This window comes from Lissotriton vulgaris, chromosome 5 (genome assembly GCF_964263255.1).
Source record: "Lissotriton vulgaris chromosome 5, aLisVul1.2, whole genome shotgun sequence".
Classification (NCBI taxonomy): Eukaryota; Metazoa; Chordata; class Amphibia; order Caudata; family Salamandridae; genus Lissotriton; species Lissotriton vulgaris.
In genome coordinates this window covers 34,333,736-34,356,102 of record NC_141693.1, presented here as the reverse complement: position 1 = coordinate 34,356,102, position 22,367 = coordinate 34,333,736, and the positions used below count along the sequence as shown (strand labels likewise).

The following is a 22,367-nucleotide window of genomic DNA, read 5'->3' as shown; positions in this document are numbered from 1 at the left end:
TGGATGCGAATGGTTGTTGGGTTGAGTTGTCAGAGCATCAACGATGGTTGTTACCCGATGCGTATGTGCCTGCAGTGGTCACAATGGTGCATGGGATGGCTCACATCAGCGTGAAAGGGATTTGCAAGTTGTTAGCTCCAGTATGGCAGAATGTTAAAATCCCCAAGTGTGCAGAGAATGTGGTTAAGAATTGCATGGTGGAGAGGAGGAGCCAAGATGGCGATCGGGACGGTCGTGTAGGCTCCCGGCTCCGCAAGCCTTCGAATCCCGCACCGACATCCTGACCTCCATCCTGTAATTGTGCCGCCGCGGGACGGCGGTATAAACGCGCTGTTACTGTTCGCGTTCCTCTGAGGTCTCTGCCTGCCGGATAACTGGAGACATTGTCGAGATTGCTTGGAGACTTCCATAACCTCAGCTCCGGGACTCGTGTTGCTCTGCGCCGCTGGATGCTGCTGGAGCGGCATCGGACAGTTGAGCTGGGGCGGAGCTGGCACTCGGAGACACACTGCCTGCCACAAAGGGAAACGGACGAGATCCTTTCCGCTGTGAGGGGATTTTCTGCCACATGCGGATTGCACACACTGGCGAGGTGAGAGCCCTTTTGAAACTACTTCTCCCTTGTGAAACGCTGGTGACGGGTTGTGCCGACCCCATCTTGGAGCTTGCACGTTACTGGCGGATCACCTTCGACTTGGCCCCCGTCTTGAGCTGAAGGAGGAACGGCTCTCGCTGTGGATCGCTCCCTAGCAGTGTGTCCTGTTCTTATCAGCGGCCCGGACTGCAGCCTCCCAGTGCCGATTTCGCCCCCCTTCCATTGTGGTTCCCCTGACGAGGTGGAAATGGCTGCTGGCTCCCTGACTGGGAAGACGGGTGCTACCTTGCCTCAAGACTGTTTCACCCTGCCTGGTTTTGAGCTGTGTGTTGGACCGCGTGTACCGCTTTGTGGTGATGAGCTGTTGGAACTGCAGCCTGCTCTGACCTGCGGTGCCGTTCTGGCCGCTCTTGCTGATTTGCAAACTGCATGGCGAGCAGGCTCCCGCGAGCTGGGTCAGAAGCTTGACGATGTCGCACTCACACTGGGGCGAGCGCGACTGGCCAGCTCCCAGCGTTGCGTTGATTTACCTTTGCCTGTTCCTGAGGCGGCTACCATGTTGCCACACGTGTACAAAGAGGAGCGGACTATCCCTGGCTATATTAGTGTCTGCTCGTCCACCAGCTTTGACTGCGCTACAGTGTTTCTCTCCCCGCCGAAGGTTGAGACTTTCCCCATGATGTCGCTACTGTTGCCCCAAACGCCATTTTCGCAGTTATTGGCCCCCCTTGCTGCCTTCGCCTCGCAAGCCTTTTTCTTCCTACAGTGGAATGAGTGTCATCGTGCGACCTTGGGGGTGCTCATCTTTTGGGACTATGGATTTAATGGTAACTGTCGACGTCCATTTTGTTGTCACACGCCTCTTCTTTGCCGAGTGTGGCCATCTTGTCCCTTTGTTCTGCTTGGGGCGGGCTCTTTTCGGGGGCCATGTTTGAAGGGATTTCTACGAACAGGCCAGGGCTGATGGTTTCCTTTTTGCTATTTCTGACTGCTTGGCTGGCGGAGACCCGGGTTGGAACGCTTTTATGATACACTTGGCTATGCGATATGTGATGCCTCTCCCCATTTAATGCTGTAACTGACATTTGCTGTTGTTGACTCTTGTTTATGGGGTGGAGGTCTTATGGAGGGCTGGGGAGTCCGGGAGCGAGTGGATTTGGTCCTCCTCCGGTTTTATATGATTCTCTTTCTCTTTTCTTCCTTTCTTTCTGTGTCTATATTTCGGGTACTCTTTTTTGGGTGACAGGCACACTGCTAGGGGGGGGGGGGGGTAGGCCGTAGCCTCTGCATGCGTGTAGGGTGGGGGGGGGGGGGGGTGGGGGGTGTTATTTTGTTTGTTTTAGTTTCTATGGGCCTTAATTTTTTCTCCTTTCTAACTTCTTTTCTTTTTTCTGTCTTTGGGTCCGTGGGTTGCTCGATACGTGATGGGTAGCGACCGGCATGAAACATGATGTTTGCTTGAATATCCTGTTGTATAAATCCTTATGCCGCTATTCTGACCACAGTTTTTCTTAGTCGGGTTCCGTTGCTGAAGTTGCCCACTCATGTCGTAGGTGGATGGACTGGACTCTGATGTTTCTTAGTTTTTACATTTAAAAATGCTTAAAAATCTTAAAAATTTACCTTCGCTTATCCTATCTCTCGGTAGTACGATGATACTCAGTGTAATTCTGATTGCTTGTCAATTTGTATTGCGGTGCTATCGAGTCGCCGTATAGCCTGCAACAGTGCTTAAAATGTTTGAGGCCGGCCGGATGGTTGTGGGCCCGTATTTGTTTGCTGATACTGCACAATAAAGGTTTCCAAAAAAAAAAAAAAAAAAAGAATTGCATGGTGTGTCTGAAACACAATTCCGGTAGGGGAACCCCAACTTCAGCTGGTCATTTTGCTCCTCCTACGTATCCGTTCGAGGTTTTGCAGCTAGATTTCATCCACATGGAAAGGTGCAACAACTTGAAATACGTACTAGTTGTTGTCTGTGCCTTTTCAAGATGGATAGAAGCATACCCCCTAACACAGTACTGCCCTATCCACAGCGAGAGCCCTTGTCAAAGAATTCTTCCCCAGATTTGGAATGCCGAGAATGGTCTGGAGTGATAATGGAAGTGAGTTTGTGGGTCGAGTGATGAAGAGAGTATGTGAAGGGCTAGGCATACATCAAAAATTCCACGCTGCAACTCACCCCCAATCAGCTGGACTAGTAGAGTGCTATAATGGCACATTAAAACTCAAACTGGCCAAGATTCAAGCGAGCACTGGTCTTAAATGGCCTGACGCTCTGCCTTTGGCACTCCTATCAACAAGAATGACTGTTCACTCTAGAGTGGGACTTAGTCCCTATGAAATTGTGTTCGGCCGCCCGGCCAACATATGGGGAGTGCCAAGGCCCACTAAATTCAGCGAGATAGAACACCCTGTACTGCTTGATTATCTGTACGAATTGACGGCTAAATTGCGTGTTTTACACCAACAGGTACATGATACTCTACCTCAAGCTGCTGAGACTCCAGGGCATCCTATCGACCCTGGATCCTACGTCCTAGTCAAAAACTTCCAGCGGACAAAGAATGATGAGCCCCGCTGGACTGGCCCTCATCTAGTCCTTCTGTCAACGAGATCAGCTGTTCGAGTGGAAGGGAAGAAACATTGGATCCACGGGACCCATTGCAAGAGGGTCCCTTTACCTCTGCCTCACGACCAGTGGGTCCAGGAGGGTATCGCTGACTCTGAGACTGAGACCTTGCCTCGTTTTCTGCCCTTTAGCGATGCATGTGTAAAGGTAACAAACTCTGAACATGAGAGCGACGACATTCTGCAAGGTTCTGTTCCACCGTCAATGCGATTGAACACTACCGAACCTGAACTTTTATTTCCAGACCAGACAGTACCTGGAAGAACACGTTATAATTTGAGACCGAGAACTTTGACTATGGACAAATAAATCGTTTCTTTTTTTGAAAGGTACAGCTCTCTCTCCTCTGGGAAACTTGCTTATTTCAGTTTTTCGAACCGCCATCCGGGTTCAGCTGCTAGGGTCGCGGTTGCCCAAAGTCTTTAGGGTGCAGCCGAAGACGTTAGGTCGACGGTTCTGGTTGGTCTAAGGGAGTTGCCCTGGACTGACAGAAGCCTTCCTTAGCAGAAACACCCTACCGCCGCGGGCAGCAATTATAGAGGATGGAGTTTTTCAAGATGGAGAGATCTGCCGAACCAATGAACTTTAAATCCAGAATGTGTAAAGTGATGACGAAGACACGATTTTTTATATTATGCATTTCCCTGCTGCTCAGTGTAATGACGTTTTTAATAGGATATGTTTTATTTACTTTTCATGTGACATTTGCACCCACTACACAGCCTTCACCCTCTTCCACTGTTTCCTCGCATTCTTTTCACCCTCTTCCTGAACACGAGTCCGCTAGGTGATCAGAATTTGCCAACAACTCATTCATTCAGCTTTTACACCAGCACCAACAAGTAATGAACACGACTAACTGTTGGGTGTGTGGTCTTATGCCACATACTACTGATAAGGGTATTCCATACCTGGCTATTCCATTCAGCTACAATGGTTCTTTGTGGGCGTTTCAGACGATGTTCATATATGCCGTCGAACCATATCCCCCACGTTCCACAAAAAGTAACTCAAGCAACAAGGCATTGGTGGTGGGAATCACAAATATGAGCAGAGACATTGACTCTTATAAAGCAATCCCCAGAGACGAGTTACAAGCATGAAAAGTGTCTGCACTGAAACTTATGTTTTTGCATCCCGAACTTCCCCTTCGTTCGTAGCCTCTAAGGGTACCTATTTCATCTGCCATGATAGAGCCTACACACGGTTGCCCCCTGACTTCTCGGGCACGTGTTTTGTTTCGTTCCTGCTGCCTCCCACCTATACGGCCACAGCAGATTACCATAAGACAAGGTTAGTTAGAGGTGTCATGAGTCAAGATGACACTACCGGACAAGAATTTGGAGACTTCGTAAAGGGTTTTCTGCCGTTCTGGGGGCCTATGGTGAACAGCAGGAACATAGGACAATTAACGAGGGTGGTTGAATCCACTGTAATTGAAACAGCCTGTGCCCTGACTAACTTGACTGCTGAGCTCCAGTTGGACCGCCTTACGACTCTCCAGAACAGGGTTGCCTTAGACGTCATACTTGCAGACCGAGGTGGGGTATGTAAATTGATCCAATCAAGTTGCTGCATTTTCATCCCAGATAACGCCCCGACAGTCTACCAGGCCATCTACAAACTGCATAAGATCTCTGACTCTATCCATGTGGACAAAGGGGACTGGTAATTGCTGGGGTGGTTCTGGGATTTGATATCTGCCTGGGGATGGAGGATTCTGATAGTCATTGGGATAGTCTTAGGCATTCTTTTCATGTTCGGTCTGTGTGTACAGTGTGCTCCTGCAATATGTGGCCTCTGTGCTACATCATGTATAAGGAAACCTGTATCAAGAGATGAAGTGAGTAATAAAATGATGCTACAGCAACATCTCAATGAGTTTATGAATACAGACCTGGACTCAGATTAGCATGAGTATAGGTTAATTGCCTATATAAGGGCAAAAGGAGGGTCTGTGGTACTGAAAATTCTGGATCCGTGTTATAAACATCGTCGGATCATGACGAATTCAGTATCAGCAGACCGGAAATGACGAGTACACTATATACGCGTATTTTTGGTGTGATCGAGTGTTGGGATCACCCTTAAACCAGAGTTTTCGTCTCGAACCCTGGAGTTCCATTTTGTGAACAGCATCCATTTTGTGATTGCCCTCACATAGCCAAACGATTAAAGCCAAACCCGAGTCCGAAGGACACGTAAACCTTCGCTGACTCCCCTGTGACCTGGGCAAGCTGACTCCACTGCCTGAAGCCAAACCTGTTCGGTCAGCTCCTTTCCCAGTGGCCGAGTGAGATTAGTATCAAGGCACAACATATCATAAACCTTTCATCGTACACAAACCATGCCTAATCTTACACACACCTGTCCTTGTTTCCTTCTTTATGACTTGCTTTACGAGGAGGAGGTGCCCGTTTTTATTGGGGGTCCGCCGATATCTGATGGAAATACTGGGCCTTGCCGGATAATTAATTACGAACTGGACACACTGAAATGTGGGCTTGTCATCATGACTCTGCTTTTCCTTTGTATTGAAAATATTTGAATGGTAGACTGTAAAATAAGGTATTTGTGCCTAAAGCATAATATTTTGTATAAAAGAAGAAGACTGGCTTTGTAACTTTGAGCAGTCTCCTGAGAACATACATGCCGATGTACTTCTAGGATACCTGTTACTGGCTGCAGCCAATAAATACGATCTTTGACTTCACCTAGAAGACTCGTGTTTCTGTGGTCTGAAACAGGAAGAACGAGGTCATAAGGGTGTGTCCCTGACACCACTGGGTTCCTAAAAACCCAGTACCTCAACTGGCGTCACATGGGCCTGAAAGCACAGACTAGGAGGGTTTTGAGGCGGATGCTGCGGGGAAAGGTGTGGACTGACCTCGCCGTTGACCCCTACCGCCCGGACGGCGGTTCCCACGGCCTCCACCGCGTTGGGTATTGCCCTGCGGAGCGTGGCTGGCGGCACGTGTGGGTACACCCCTTCTGTGCCCACGAAAGGAGTGAAAAGCAGCCGATTGCTGGCGCGGGGCCGAGAGGCCCAAGGACTTGGCCGTAGCCCTGGAGTCCTTAAAGCGCTCAAGCGCATGGTCTGCTTTGTCGCCAAAGAGGCGACGGCCATCGAACGGCATGTCCATGAGTGTGTTCTGGACATCTGCCGAAAAGTTGGCGGACCTCAGCCAGGCGTGGCGTCTGACCGCCACCGTCGTTGCCATCGCTCTACCTAGCGAGTCGGTGGTATCCAGCCCACACCGGATGGAATACTTGGCTGCATCCCGGCCCTCCACAAGGGCTTGGCCGAGTTTGGCTCGTGCCTCCAACGGACACTCTGGCAGAACTTCCGCGACCGTATCCCACAGAGAGTGGGTGTAACGGCCCAAGAGGCACGCGGTGTTGGAAGATCGCAGTCCCAGACTAAGGGATGAGAAGATCTTTTTACCATACTGCTCATACCTCTTGGATTCCCTGTCCGGCGGAGCCGAGGGGAACGCGGTCTGGGAATTAGAGGCCTGGATTACCAGGCTCTCAGGAGTGGGGTGGGTGGACAGGAAACATGGGTCGCCCGGGGCTGGGCGGTGACGTCTGGCCACGTTCCTATCTACGGGCGAACCCGTAGCGGGCTTGGACCAAGTGCCCAGAAGAACGTCGGTCAAGGCCTCATTAAAGGGCAGCAGAGGCTCAGCCGAGCTTGACTGCGGTTTAAGGACCTCAGTGAGGAGATTCGTCCTCACGGCCGCGACGGGGAGCTCAAGGCCCAAGGCCTTGGCAGCCCTCATCAACACCACACTGTAGGTTGCCCCCTCCTCCGAAGCCACGGTAGGAGGGGAGACAAAACCAGCGTCTGGAGAGGTGTCCAGGCCACTGGCCTCCCCAAGGTCTCCTGCCCAGTCCTCATGAGACTGACACTCTCGGGTCAGAGGGTCCTCAGACCCCTCCCAATCCTCTTCTTCACCCATCTCCTGATGCTCAGGGTTTTCAATCAATGGGGCCTGTTCATAGAAGTGAAACTCTTCAAACGACGTCTGGAGCAGCGCCCAACGGGGCCGTTCCGACGTCTGAACAGAAACGAAGGTGGAACCGGGGACGGCGCCGCCCGAGGACAGCACCGGAGGCGACAGCCGATGGTCCAACGCCGGAGAGGTCGTGAGGTCCACCGGCGACGATCCAGATCCTGAAGAAGGCCCAGCGGCGTCCCGCGGCGCTGGGCCGAAGGCGCCGGGGCCGCTGAACCCTGCGGCGCCGGGCCCGATGGCACCGGCCGCGTCGGGAGAGTGGGGCCTAGCGGCGCCGGGCCCGAAGCACCCGACGGCGTCAGGGTCGAAGCCCCCGACCCGCTAGAGGCCCCAGACGGGTCCGCTGGGCCCAAAGGCGCCGCGGAGCCCGTCGGAGGAGAGTTTCCTCATGGCCATGAGGAAGCGCTCGACCTCCGGCGCCGCGTTTAGCCCAGGGACCTGACGGTGTGGGGCTGGACGCGGCGCCCGCGACTCCGACGGAGCCGCGTGGGTGGTGTCACCCGAACCCCCGGCCGCATCGCGCGAGCGTCGGGGGGAGTCCGAAGAGCGATGACGCCGCTTGGACTTCTTATGTTTTTTACCAGACGACGACTTCGACCCGGAGGAGTGCGGCCTACTCTTGGAACTGTGGTGGCTCCGAGCCCGCGACCTGTCCCTCGACCTCCCATGGTACCGGGACCTCTCGCGGCGCGGGACCGACTGCCGGAGTTCGAGTCGCCTGCGGGACAGCTCCCGCCTGGCTTTCGAAGAGAGGGCCCGGCAGTCGGAGCAGGCCTTGTCGTCGTGGTCGACGCCTAGACAAGTTAGACACAAGTGGTGAGGGTCCGTGACCGACATCGTGCGGTCGCAATCCTCGCAGTGTTTAAAGCCAGGCATCCCTACGGCACCGATCGGAGTCGTGAAGACTTCGAAAATGATCAAAAAGATCCAAAAAGTTAGTCAAAAATTGACTATGGGTTACTGCTTTTTCCAGATCTGCGCTTCCTGGCGCGGAAAAAAGAAGAACTGACGTCAGCACGCGGAGGCGGCGCCCAAGTACTCCGACGACGGCATCACGGCGCCCACGACGCCGACAACGGACGCGGAGCCGCAGACGACGCCTACCGACGCGCAAGGGTACTGCTACGCAAAAGTTTCCGGATCCAGCCTGACGCCTGGGGATATTCTAAGGTAAGGAATCTAATACTAACGTGTCTCTTTCAGATCCTCCATTTCATGGGGCTGGGGCTCATGCCTTCCAAGATGTGAAGGACATCTGGGCGATGTGGGAGTATCCGGGCCCCTCTCCACATTCTGTATGGGGCCACTGATTCAGAGAGCGCGATCCCTTCCCCGGGATCTCTTAAACTGCCTCATTATGGAGCAGGTATCCGGCCTCCGACCTGAACACAATAAACCCCTGCGGGAGGGGCTTCCTTACTTCTCGTCGTTCGGATGCTTGGCTGGTTTTCAGCAGTAGGTCTGTCGCTGCTTGTGATTCAACCCCCCTACCCGCCTCCACCCTTCAAGTAGTGGTGCAGCCCCACTCCGACTTTATATAAGTTCGCTCCCACGGTTTATCCTTTTGCGAAAAGCTGGTAGTTAAGAAGGTAGCGCAATGGGTTCAATGCAGTTGGAAATGCGCAAGGGGAGGTTGTTCAGTGGCCATTTTGGGTCCCCTTGTTTTGCAGATGTTGCACTAGCCACAGCTGAGACACGCGCGGTTCAGACGATCAGTGAGCTGTTTTAGTCCTTCGTCCATGTCGACACCTGTAACGGAGCATGTTGTGTTGCGGGCGCTTAGTCGTCTTTAAGTTGTATGCCTTTGAGGACCGCTAGGCCTCTCTTTATATTCTCTCACTGCAGCTATGCTGGATTGCCGCCCCCCCCCCCCCCCCCCATCCTGCTAGATACAGGTCTTGCTAGTGTCTCATTTTTATGGTTTTATCATAATGTTGCAATGCATACAACAGTTTGAATAGTTTTACATTTTTGTATCCGGTGTTACTGCACTTCTATCTAGATGCCAACATGTTGAGCTGCGAGGAAGGGGTTTGGTCATCCGAAAGGGGTATTTGATCAGCGGCGACTTGACCCGCTAGTCTATCTCAGGAGCTGATGAGATGTAGCAGCGGCCTGCAATGTCCGGTCAGATTAAAACCCCGGCAGCTGATTGGTGGGAGCTCGCTCCTTAGTCAGTGCTGGTGCCAAACATGAAGAGGGCCTTCTTCAGTGTCACTTAATGCCATTGGAAGCTCGGAATGATGAAAAGCTGAGCAGCCCTACGTGTTGCACACGAAGCTCTGCATTGGTCACTTGATCCACTAGTCTATTTTAGGAGCTGATGACCTACTGTTGATATTCAAGACGTGTGTAGCGCACACTGTACGATGTGCTGACTCTTGTTTGAACTACATTGCCTCTTGGAATTATGCTCTGTGTCTGTACGTGTGTGTGTGTATGTGTGTGTGTGTGGCTCTCTGTGTGTGTGTGGCTCTGTGTGTGTGTGTGTGTGTGTGGCTCTCTGTGTGTGTGTGGCTCTGTGTGTGTGTGTGTGTGTGTGTGTGTGTGTGGCTATGTGTGGGTGTGTGGCTCTGTGTGGGTGTGTGGCTCTGTGTGGGTGTGTGGCTCTGTGTGGGTGTGTGGCTCTGTGTGGGTGTGTGGCTCTGTGTGGGTGTGTGGGTGTGTGGCTCTGTGTGGGTGTGGCTCTGTGTGGGTGTGGCTCTGTGTGGGTGTGGCTCTGTGTGGGTGTGGCTCTGTGTGGGTGTGGCTCTGTGTGGGTGTGGCTCTGTGTGTGTGGCTCTGTGTGTGTGGCTCTGTGTGTGTGTGGCTCTGTGTGTGTGTGGCTCTGTGTGTGTGTGTGTGTGGCTGTGTGGCTGTGTGTGTGTGTGTGGCTCTGTGTGTGTGTGTGGCTCTGTGTGTGTGTGGCTCTGTGTGGCTCTGTGTGTGTGTGTGGCTCTGTGTGTGTGTGGCTCTGTGTGTGTGTGGCTGTGTGTGTGTGTGGCTCTGTGTGTGTGTGGCTCTGTGTGTGTGTGTGGCTCTGTGTGTGTGTGTGGCTCTGTGTGTGTGGTTCTGTGTGTGTGTGGCTGTGTGTGTGGTTCTGTGTGTGTGTGGCTGTGTGTGTGGCTCTGTGTGTGTGGCTGTGTGTGTGGCTGTGTGTGTGGCTGTGTGTGTGGCTGTGTGTGTGGCTGTGTGTGTGTGGCTGTGTGGCTCTGTGTGTGTGGCTCTGTGTGTGTGTGGCTCTGTGTGTGTGTGGCTCTGTGTGTGTGTGGCTCTGTGTGTGTGGCTCTGTGTGTGTGGCTCTGTGTGTGTGGCTCTGTGTGTGTGTGGCTCTGTGTGTGTGTGGCTCTGTGTGTGTGTGGCTCTGTGTGTGTGTGGCTCTGTGTGTGTGTGGCTCTGTGTGTGTGTGGCTCGGTGTGTGTGTGGCTCTGTGTGTGTGTGGCTCTGTGTGTGTGGCTCTGTGTGTGTGGCTCTGTGTGTGTGGCTCTGTGTGTGTGGCTCTGTGTGTGTGTGGCTCTGTGTGTGTGGCTCTGTGTGTGTGGCTCTGTGTGTGTGGCTCTGTGTGTGTGTGGCTGTGTGTGTGTGTGTGTGTGTGGCTGTGTGTGTGTGTGTGGCTGTGTGTGTGTGTGGCTGTGTGTGTGTGTGGCTGTGTGTGTGTGTGGCTGTGTGTGTGTGTGGCTGTGTGTGTGGCTGTGTGTGTGTGGCTGTGTGTGTGGCTCTGTGTGGCTCTGTGTGGCTCTGTGGGTGGGTGTGGCTCTGTGGGTGGGTGTGGCTCTGTGGGTGGGTGTGGCTCTGTGGGTGGGTGTGGCTCTGTGGGTGTGTGGCTCTGTGTGTGTGGCTCTGTGTGGGTGTGGCTCTGTGTGGGTGTGGCTCTGTGTGGGTGTGGCTCTGTGTGGGTGTGGCTCTGTGTGGGTGTGGCTCTGTGTGGCTCTGTGGGTGTGTGTGGCTCTGTGGGTGGGTGTGGCTCTGTGGGTGGGTGTGGCTCTGTGGGTGGGTGTGGCTCTGTGGGTGTGTGTGGCTCCGAGTGTGTGTGTGTAGTTGCATAACAATTACACTTGCCATATTTCTTACTAACCCTCTCATCTTCTTTCTTTCTCTCTATCTCACTTTCTCTTTCTGTTATTTTTTCCTCTTTGCCTTTTCTCTTTCTTACTTATCCACTTTTTCTATTCGGTTTTCTCCCTTGCCACTCTTCCTTGGCCCTCTCTTTCATTTTCGTCTCCACCTTACTTCACTCTCTGTCTTTCTCTGGCGCACACACTGTTTTTATCTCCCCTTCTCCCCAAAGCCAAGACAAAACAATTGCTCAGTTTAACAAGCATTTGCAATGCAATGCAATAGGTCTTGCATTTAGGCAAGTTTAGGCTAGTGATTGGCATTGCCTTTCATTTATCTCTTTTCAAAAACATAAATAAAAATGTTGTCATTTACAATGCCAATCGCTCTAACTTTTGCAAAGGGGAGACCGTTGCATTGTACTCTACTTCTCAGTTTATAATACCCTACTCACACTACAATAATAACTATATCTACAATATACTACTCACTCTCCACACCTCAAATACTCTATACTACTCTCTCAAATACTCTATAATATCCTAATCCTAATACTCTCTACTACTCTACTCACTAATAATTCACTACTACACACTCTCTACTACTCAAAATAATTATACTACTAACTTTCTACAATATTAATACCTATTACTCTATAGTACTCACTACTACACACTATATAGAACTATCTACTATTCACTATTACTCACTCTACAACTCACTACTACTAACTCTCTAATACTCAGTTTATAATACCCTACTCAAACTATTCTAATAACCATATCTACAAAATACTACTCATTACTACTCACTATAATACTCTGTATTATAACTATCTAATACTCTACTACACTTTACTAACTACTCACACTACTACTACTGTAAGCTACTCACACTTTACTCAATCTCTACTACTCTCTAATACTCTCAATTCACACTCTACTACTGACAACTAATCACACTAATACACCCTCTAACTACTCTCTACTACATACAAGTCACACTCCTCATAACTCACTAAATTACACTATCCACAATTTAATACTCACTCTACTACTCTACTACACTCTAATACTAAAAAGTACTAACTAACTACTGCTCTCTAATATATACTCTATTTTAAAAGTCATTCGCTACTCACTCCACTAAATAGATATACTACGCCACATACTATCTATAACTCACTACATCTATATCTAGTACTTTATTACTCACTATTACTCTGTCTCTACTACTCGCTAACTCCTACACGCTCTCTACACACTATCTACTACTCACTCTATACTACTCTCCACTAATCTACACTACTCACTAACTACTATTGCCTACAACTCACTCCTACTCTACACAAGTATACTCTCTATCAACTAGTCACTCTCTACTAACTATTAATCACTGCTAATACTCTCTAATGCTTACCTATTGCCATTGTAAATGACAATACCATATATTTAACAGTTTAAAAAAAAACTAAATGAAAAAAATGACATTTGCAATGCCAATAGCTCTAACTTTAACAAAGACAAGACCATTGCATTGTAAATGCTTGTTAAGAGAATCTGGTCACCTTATGCTAGGGTGCCTTTATCTGCCTATGAGGAACAGGTAAGTCTGGAGACGTCAAACCTCCAGGGCCCTCCTGACAGCACCGGTTGAACGAATTCCAGTATTGCTTAATTCACTGCTCTAGCCGCAAAGGTTTTAGACTTATGTGCGCTTGTTCTTGCACCAGCGCCCAAAAGCCATCTTCTGTGAAGCTGCATCAGGAGCTGCCAGTCTTGTGCCTCCACCAACAAGTGATGCTACAATGGACTGGCAGTTCTTTTGTTCCGTTAATATGAACCTTTCGTGAAGATTCATCAAACAGCGTTGAAGTTGTTAGCAAATCAAAAAGGCATTTCCTGTGGAAATGCTGACCCAACTACCATTAGTAACTGCCAGTGTGGGATATAAAATGGGTACTTGCGCCCCCGAGCGGAGCGCTGCCTCCTCACCACCTGCAGTGCCATGCATCGGGGGCTATTTTAAATTACAAAAGAACACACAATCATCATATATTACATGCTTTATCTCACCACCCTCATCATCTACAGTGTTGCATACTACAGAAGAAACAAATAAAGCATTTTTAAAAGAAAACTGAATCCTGGCACACAAGGGTTGTGTGCCACCACAGCAATGGAGTGCCACAGTGTAGAAGAAATGAAAAAGCAGGTGCCAGGCCAGCATTCTCGGCAAAGATTCAAAAGCATATCTTTAATAAAACTTTTACATACAGTGCATGACTCACACCACTAAGCCTGTGCAAACAGTTCCAGTTCATTGTTATGCAAAGGCTCGAGCTGAGAAGTTCATTCACGGACATGGGAAAGGATACAAGAATGGTCATGACGGGGCGTGGTTTGGCCACGCAGGAAGATGGCCGCCTGAAGATTAAGCTCCGTCGTGGGACGGACCCCTGACGAGCTGCACTCCTGCATGTGGACCGCCTGACCTACCTTGGCGTGCTCCGTTGTCGTTGGAGAGCATGCGGAGGGGCCTGGTGGTCCCCTTTCTGCTGAAGAAGCGCTGCCTGGTCTCTGTGGCTTGCCGGTGAGGTGACCGCCCGTTCTGCTGCTGCGTTCCAGAAACGCGCGTCACCTGAGGCCGCGCCTCCTCGCATTACAGGGCCGCACCTCTCTTCACTTCAGGGGCGCGCTTCCTCACGCTTCCAAGGCCGGGCCTCCTCAGGTACTGCGCATGAGCCTGTCTTGAAGCGAATTTTACTGCGGCCGCGGAGAGGAGTTGTTCTTTCTTTACAAGCAAGGTCTTTCTCCATAAACGACAGGAAAGCAGACACGAAATCGTCACAGTGGAGGCGAAATACTACCACACAGGAAAAGAGGGAAATAGAATTAAAAAGTACTTTTCCCTTTTACAGAGCCCCTCTATATGATGAAGCCTTTTAGATAACTTTGTATGGTTTTTTCTGAATAGAGGCGAATATCATTACTTTTCCTCACACGTTTTGCCATGTGTTGTCTCTTCATGACTTTTGGGCAGAACAATTAACTTTACTGTTGGCTGTGCCTTCTTGGAGTCCATTCTTCCTGTGCTATTTGTACATTTATTTCAGCTCCACTGGCTTCAGCTTAATACTTTATGGCATGACCTTATAGGGGAAAATGACTCTTTAGTGTCAATGGCTCTCTGAGATATTCTGTCATGGAATGACTGGCTTCCATTACTTCACATGAGAGTGATCCCTCATTCTTTGTTTGTTCTCATGCTCATTTTGCGCCTCTCTCTGACAGCGTTTACTTCTTTATGCAGGACTCACGCCAATATCTTCATTTGTCAGGCACATGTTATTTCTTACCCCAATTAATTTTTGGTCTGTATGTTATCACTTCCTCAATGTTTTTGTTACTATAACGGGCCTGTATCTTTGAGGGGGTCAGTTTTCCTATCATACGGTTAAGGTGTTCACCCATTTTGTCAGATATGAGGTTGCACTCTTTCATATATCTTGCGTTTTAAGCCTGTTATTTTTTAGCCATGCATCTTTCATATGTACGTTATGAATTACATCACCAGGCCTACTGCTATATGAGGTTTGTTATTGCGGTTAATCCTTTTTTTTGCAGGTCTTTCTTTACTTGATCTATTACAGTTTTCATGTGATTCTTTGTTACACAAAGAAATATTTGCTGATTTAATGAGGCACTCTTCTCCTCAGTATAGCATTTAATTTTTGCTTTCTTGAGTGTTATGCACGTAGCCTTACGTCATTGTGCTTCATACTGTGCTACTTTTTCTGCCTCCTGTCATTTATTACGAAGTTGCTCTCGTCATTGCTTCACACGGAGCTACCACATCAATTCGCTTTTGTAAAATATCTGCAAAGCGGAAAGTGACCATGTCTAACCACAGGAATGGCAGTAAAATACCTAAGCAACCACTTTTCACTGAGGTTGTGAAACAATCTGTTAATTTGTCAACGAAAGGGGCCTGGTCTTCGCCATCACCTGTTTCTCAAGCTTCGCCGCCTCACGGTGATCAGGCATTATCAGACACCATGCAAAGAATATTGCAAGAACTTTCTGGGGTCAATCGCCGACTGGAGGGACTGGACATCACAATTACATCCTTAGCGGAAGAAACCAAATCGATTAGGGCAGATCTCACCACTTTTCATACAAGAATCGAGTCTCTGGATTCTAAAATATTGGCCATGGAGAATCGTTTGGATTCAGTTCACACTTCAGATCAAGACCTTCTCTTTCTCCATAGTAAAATTATTGATCTGGAAGACCGCAGTCGAAGAGACAATGTCTGTTTCTTTGGATTTCCAGAGAACATTGAGAGGAATGATATGAAACGGTTCCTCCGATACTCTTCCGCTAATAACTGGTATTTCTTTTGCTCCACCTCTTGAAATTCAACGTGCCCACAGACTTGGCCCTTCACGCCCAGATCCTTCTGCGCGTCCGAGACCCATTATTGCTTATTTTCTTAGGCATGAACAAACTAGACAACTCTTGTCAGCGGCCCGCTCCAGAGGTTCCTTTCTCTTCCAAGGACATACTATTCATATGGTTGCAGATTTTTCCAAAGAAACGAATGAACGTCGGAAGGTATTCCTTTCAATGCGACCTCAATTACGTCAGTTGGACATCAAGTATGGCTTAATTGACCCTGCACTCTTCCGTATTACCAGGAATGGAGAAACCAAAGAATTTTATGATCCTGCTCTTCTACAACAATTCTTGGTTGATATTACAACTCAAGACATGGACACACGCCCTTCTCAATGTGATCAGTCTCAGTCATCTCCTACCCCTTCCTCACATATGCCAATGCACAACCAACGCAATGTTAGTGTTCCCAGGCAGAGGGGTAGAGATTTAACTAGTCTTCCTCGCTCTGAGGATGATAGGGTGTCAGCCCTGCACTCTGTTTCTACTCTTACTAAGGACCCGCAGCAAGACAAATCTAGATCGCCTCTCAAAACTCCTTCAGATGCTGACTGAATTCTTCTTTATTGTTCAATTGTTATTTTTGTACTTTCTATCTCTTCGCTATTATCCTACCTCCAGTTCTCTGTTCCTTTTTCATGTTGCATTTTCTGCTCTGATGTTTTCCTTTCTTCTTCATCTATGTATTTCTATGATTTCTTGATGTGGATGCTGATTATTTCAGATGTTGACTGAATTCTTTTTTTATTGTTCATTTTGTACTTTCTCTCTTTACTCCTATCTTAACTTCAACTCTATTTTCCTTCTCGTGTTGCATTCCCTGCTCTGATGTTTTCTTTCTTATTCATCTATGTATTTTTATGATTTCTTGATATGGATGCTGCATCTGAACTTTGATTGTTTATTTTGTTGATTTGTTGTATTATATTACATACTTAATTTTCCTTCATATTTCATATTGCAGTATTCACTCCAATATCATTGTGCAATTTTAAGTTAGCATTCTTTTTTGCTTCTCCAATTTATGCCTTTTTACTATTATTATGTTGTTTATTGCATGTTTAGGCCATAGTAATTCACATATTGCATTTCTTTTTTACTTTGTTGATCTCCTCCATTTGGAGATACTAGCATTACTCAATTTGACAATGCATATTTAATATACTTAATTATTTACAGGGAGTTGTTTATACTGCTATCTATTTGCTCTATGTGTTTGTAGGTCCATTTTGTTTTCTCCTTCATCTCTCGGTTCTGAAATTTTTTATTATACAGGTTTTCCATTCTTTCTCATTTTCCTCTTTCCTCTTGCTTTTTCACATTCCTTCTGTTCTATATTCTCTTAAGCTCTTATCATAGTTAGAACATATTGTAGAGGTCAATGTTCTTATTTCATGGCTTTATATTACATAGTAGTGTGTTAGGGTTTATTATGGTTATTAAGTTTGTGATAATGTTACAATCAATATTTTGCATGTTTGATGTTTTCCATATATTCCATATTATCCTTTATTAATTTGCTTCACATTTTTCTTTCCTCGGATGGGGTCCTGTCCCACGGCGTTGCTTTAGTGCGCCCAGACCCGCGATTAACAGTCTCGGTTCCTTCTTTATTTTCTTATTTTCTTTTTTCTCCACTTCTTCTATCTTCTCCATCCTATTTATTCGATTCCTTTCTTATTTTACTGTTTTATTCTTTCTTCTTTTAATACCTTATTTCTTCATTTCCATTTCGTATATTTACTCTGCTTTTCTAAACCTTTTCGCATTTCCCTTTTTTTTTGTTCTTTCCTATTTCTCTTTTTTCCTCCAGAGTAACACCTTTTTGTCTCTCTCTCCGTATACTTATCTCTTTTCTTCTTCTTCTTAAATTCTTCTGTTATGTCTTCTGCACATCCATTATTAGTGATTTCCTGGAATGTTCATGGTCTCACCCATTATATAAAACGAAAGAAAGTCCTTTCATATTTGCGCTCTAAACATGTGGACATTGCTTTACTGCAGGAAACACATTTGGATGATGTTGAATCTAGTAAACTCAGCAGAGATTGGGTCGGGAAAGTTATTCATAGTAGTGTTTCTAAACCTGATCCCACTAATCCTACTACTGTTCGTAAATGTGGTGTAGCCATCCTTTTTCGGAAGTCACTTCCCTTCACAATTTCCAAAACATGGTCTGACCCGGAGGGTCGATATGTTTTTGTTAAACTGAAAATTGGGAACTCGTTTGTTTGTCTCGGCTCTATATACTCTCCGCTTGGTACCAAAAAACAATTTTTCCTTAGAATGAATAGTCTTCTCACAGAAATACAAGCCTCTCAATTTCTTATTGGAGGGGATTGGAATTTAGCTCCAGATCCTGCCCTTGACAAAACAGGATGCCTTGATACTGCTAACGCTTCAGATAGAGCCATTTTACGTGATGTTCTCGCTGACAATGGTCTTGTTGATCATTGGAGGCTTAATCACCCACAGGATAAAGAATATACGTTCTTTTCTTCTACCCATGGCACATTTTCCTGTCTCAACTATTTCCTTCTCTTGCAAAAGGCGGTTCAGTTGGTTACAGAGTCGAGGATTTTGGAAGCAGCCATATCCGATCACTCTCCTGTTCTTTTGTCTCTCGATTTAGGTCTCTCTAGTCCAGGATGCAAACCATGGAGGTTGAACATAAACAAATACAAAACACCTGCAGGTAAACTTCTTTTACAATCGCACCTTCAGGATTAGCTCACTATTAATGAGGATTCAATTTCCTCTAAGAGAACGATCTGGGCAGCTGCCAAGGCGACCATTAGAGGCCAATTAATGCGCGATGCTGCTCTTATTAACAAGAACAACGTTACCAAACAAGTAGATCTTGAGCAAGACATTCAACGGCTTTCTCACTCCTATATTTCAAATCCTACCCTCCAGAATAGTAAATTGTTGGAACAGGCACGAATGTTTCTTAATAGTCTTTTTACTTCTAAGGCTGAGTACGCCTTGCAAAAAATGAAAGAGCGACACTATGAGCAGGGGGGAAAAGCTGGTCGGTTACTGGCTGCGCAACTGCGCCAGAGGGAGGCCGCTAAGGCAATTCCGGCCATTAAATCTACATGTGGCGACGTACTTACTCGCCCACAAGAAATTGTTGAAGAATTTGCTTCCTTTTATAGATCTCTTTATTCTCCAAGTACTCATATAGATAAACTCAAAATGTCCACATTTTTAGATGCAATACATCTTCCACGACTTTCAGATGACGGTAGAGCTTTACTTTATGGTATCATTACAAAAGATGAGATTTCTTCTGCTATAACTACCCTACCATATCATAAAGCTCCAGGAGACGATGGTTTTCGTCCTGAATTTTACAGATGGACTGGCCAGAGCATGATTGATACCTTACATGCCGCGTTTAAAGAAGCGGTTGAGGAATCCTCTTGCGGATCTCTTTCTAATAAAGCAATTATAGCCATTTTACCAAAACCTGGTAAAGATCCCTTGTTGTGTGGCAGTTATCGGCCTATATCTCTCTTGAATTCTGATATTAAAATACTGGCTAGCATTCTTGCATCACGTCTTCGTAAAGTTTTACCTTCTTTAATTCATAATTCACAAGTAGGTTTTGTTCCAGGTCGCTCATCTCCGCACTCTATCTCATGCTTTATGGTCAGCTAAACATCTTGCAGACGATGCATTACTTCTTTCCCTTGATGCTGAAAAAGCATTTGATCGCATTGAATGGGAATACCTTTTTACAGTCATGCAGAGGTTCGGCTTAGGGGATCAATTTATAGATAAAGTACGTCTGCTTTATGATAGCCCATTAGCTGAGGTTAACTGCAGTGGTTTTCTGTCTGCCTCATTTCCAATTCGACGAGGTACTCGTCAAGGTTGTCCACTCTCCCCTCTCCTTTTCCTCCTAGCAATGCAACCTCTGGCTGCAGCAATCCGACAATCTGCTTTTGTAGTAGGCGTCCCTCTTCCAATTGGCAATTCTAAAATGTATTTATATGCAGATGATATTCTTCTTACCCTTACTGATCTTTCCCGTTCTCTTCCCGCTCTCCTTCAAATTATCAACGATTTCTCTTCTTTCTCAGGTTACAAGATAAATTGGGATAAAAGTGAAGCATTACCCATGTCCATTAGTACAACAAAAGCAGAAATCTCTGGCTTTCCCTTTCATTGGCAACCATCCCGGCTTAAGTACTTAGTCATAATAATTAACAGAGGTTTGGATAATATGGTCGCGGATAATTTGGCTCCTTTAATCACGCAAATGCAAAGAGACTTTGATAAATGGAAAGCTCTGGGATTATCTCTGGGGACGGGTTCAGGCGGTTAAGATGATAACTTTGCCACGGTTTCTTGCTTTGGCCAAATTAAAGGCTCATCAATTGCATGGTTTAGGTCTTCCCTCCAATGAGCATTATTCACTTGCCCTTCATCTCTCACAACTCACTTTTTTTCTGCCCAAATTTAAAGATATACCTCAATGGGTTCCGCTTGAACGTCACCTTTTGGCTCCTGGTTTAGGTTTGTCCCTTCTATATGGCACGGGGACTAGTTCTTCCGATCCTAAAAACCCTGTCTTGTCTGCAATGCATAAATCTTGGCAGAGAGGTCATCGTATACTTAAATCTAATTCGAGAGTTCACGTTAAACCTCCTTTATGGCTTAATTCAGCCATTCGTATTAGTGGTCGCACTTTGTCCTGGCCTTTATGGCAAGAAGCTGGCATCAATTTTATAGACCAACTTTTTCATGATGGAACTTTTAAACCCTTTTCCCAACTTAGCGAGGAATTCCATTTGCATCCTACACAATCCTGTAAATATACCAAACTTCAACAAGCTATCACAAAGCACATAGGCTCTCCACCAGACTTACTCTCAGTATCTTCTATTTTGTCTTATTTGCAGTTATGGGGGAATCTTAAAGGTGTGACTTCTGGTCTTTATAAGACATTTCTGCATCCTCTATTTTCACAGCCTCTCTCCCAAACTCTTCAGTTGAAATGGCAAGCCTGTTTATCAGTTGTATATTCCAATACCCAATGGGATCAGATTTTAGAAGCACTACATAAGGGGGTTCGGGAAGCTCGTCTCAAATTCTGTATTTTCAAAATTATCCATGAATGGCATTGGTCTCCTATTAAATTATACCAAGCTAAATTGTTATCACATACTTCCTGCTGGAGATGTTCTGCTTCCGGATGTGATATTACACATATCATTTGCGATGGTCCTCGTACTAGATCCTTTTGGCTTTTTGTAAGGAAGACATTGGCTTCTACAATGTCATTACCTCTACCTTTTACACCTGCCAACATTATTTTACATGATTTTCGAGGCCTCCCAAAACTTTCAAAACCGCAAATTCGTCTTCTTCATACTGCTTTGGCTACAGCCAAAATTTGTATACTGCGTCACTGGAAATCCCCCTCGACTCCTTCTCAGGAAGAGTGGTTGGTGGCAATGACGCAAACAGCTTTACATGAACGTACAATTTATAATTTACAAGATCAGGCTTCCATTTTCTCCAAATTTGGTCCCCTTTTCTGGAAGCCACTGTGGACGATGACTCTGCTCCTCCTCCTTCCTCTTCTACACATACTGTTTCTGCTTAATTCTATTCTTTCCATGATCCTTCTGCTACTCTACTATTGTTGCCTTTTCCCCTTCCTTCGTACTGATTCTCCTCTTATCTGTTCTTGTTACTCTGGTAATCTTTTTCTTTCTTTTCTTTTTCTCTTTTCCTTTTTCTTTCTTTTCTTGATCCTTTCCTCTATAGTATGATTTACCTATTATTCTTCCTATTATTACCACATATAGGATTATGGAATATATGCTATGTTTGTTTCCTCATATTTGTTATATCTTATGTGAGTTCTTCTCACTTATATTATCTTCCATTTACCATTATAATTATTTGGATTCATTACTACATTTGTATTTTCATTTGCGAATTTTAACAAAAAATTTCAACACAAAATGCATGAAAAAAAAGAAAAAAAAAAAAGAATGGTCATGACCGAGAGAGTTCCTTCAACTCTGGTCTTAACAGAAGTGGAACACTGGTTGTAAACGCAGCCCGAACAGTTGTGACGAGTGTGTTAAAGGTAAGACTATTTGCCACCCTCAGCGAGTAAAAAAGTTGTTAGTGGGGACACGGTTTAATAAAACATGTGAAGCACAACAGCAAAAACATTATGGATGAATGGCGGTTAAACGTAAGATCCGTGTCGCCCTATAACTGTGTCCCCAATGCTGCTGCATGTGATGGCAGAGCTCATTACTGAAGGGAATAGTGACATCAACCAAGTGCCTCGATAGCTACCGGACAGCCGTTTCACTAGGAGCCATTCCAAAGAAGACACGTGCATGCACCAAAAGGACATGCGCGGCTTTCCACAGACCATAACACCGATCAGGACATTGGAGTTGAACCCACTCAAGAGGCAGACACAGTTTGTCGATTTGTTTTACAGATAAATGGCAGATGATGTAATATGTAATTAAGGCGTCAGTATTCATAGTATGATGGAAAGAGACACTGTGAGGCACACAGAATATTTGGAAATGAACCAGGTCAGAGTACACTGCATTGTACACGATGCACGGAAGCTCTCCTTGAATTGT

General features: G+C 46.5%; 1 protein-coding gene across 2 annotated transcripts in view; it reads right to left on the bottom strand.

Annotated features, from left to right (window-relative positions):
• The window catches only part of ABCF1 (ATP binding cassette subfamily F member 1), a 370,902-nt gene that overhangs the window by 309,639 nt on the left and 38,896 nt on the right, over positions 1–22,367 (bottom strand). The window lies entirely within an intron of this gene.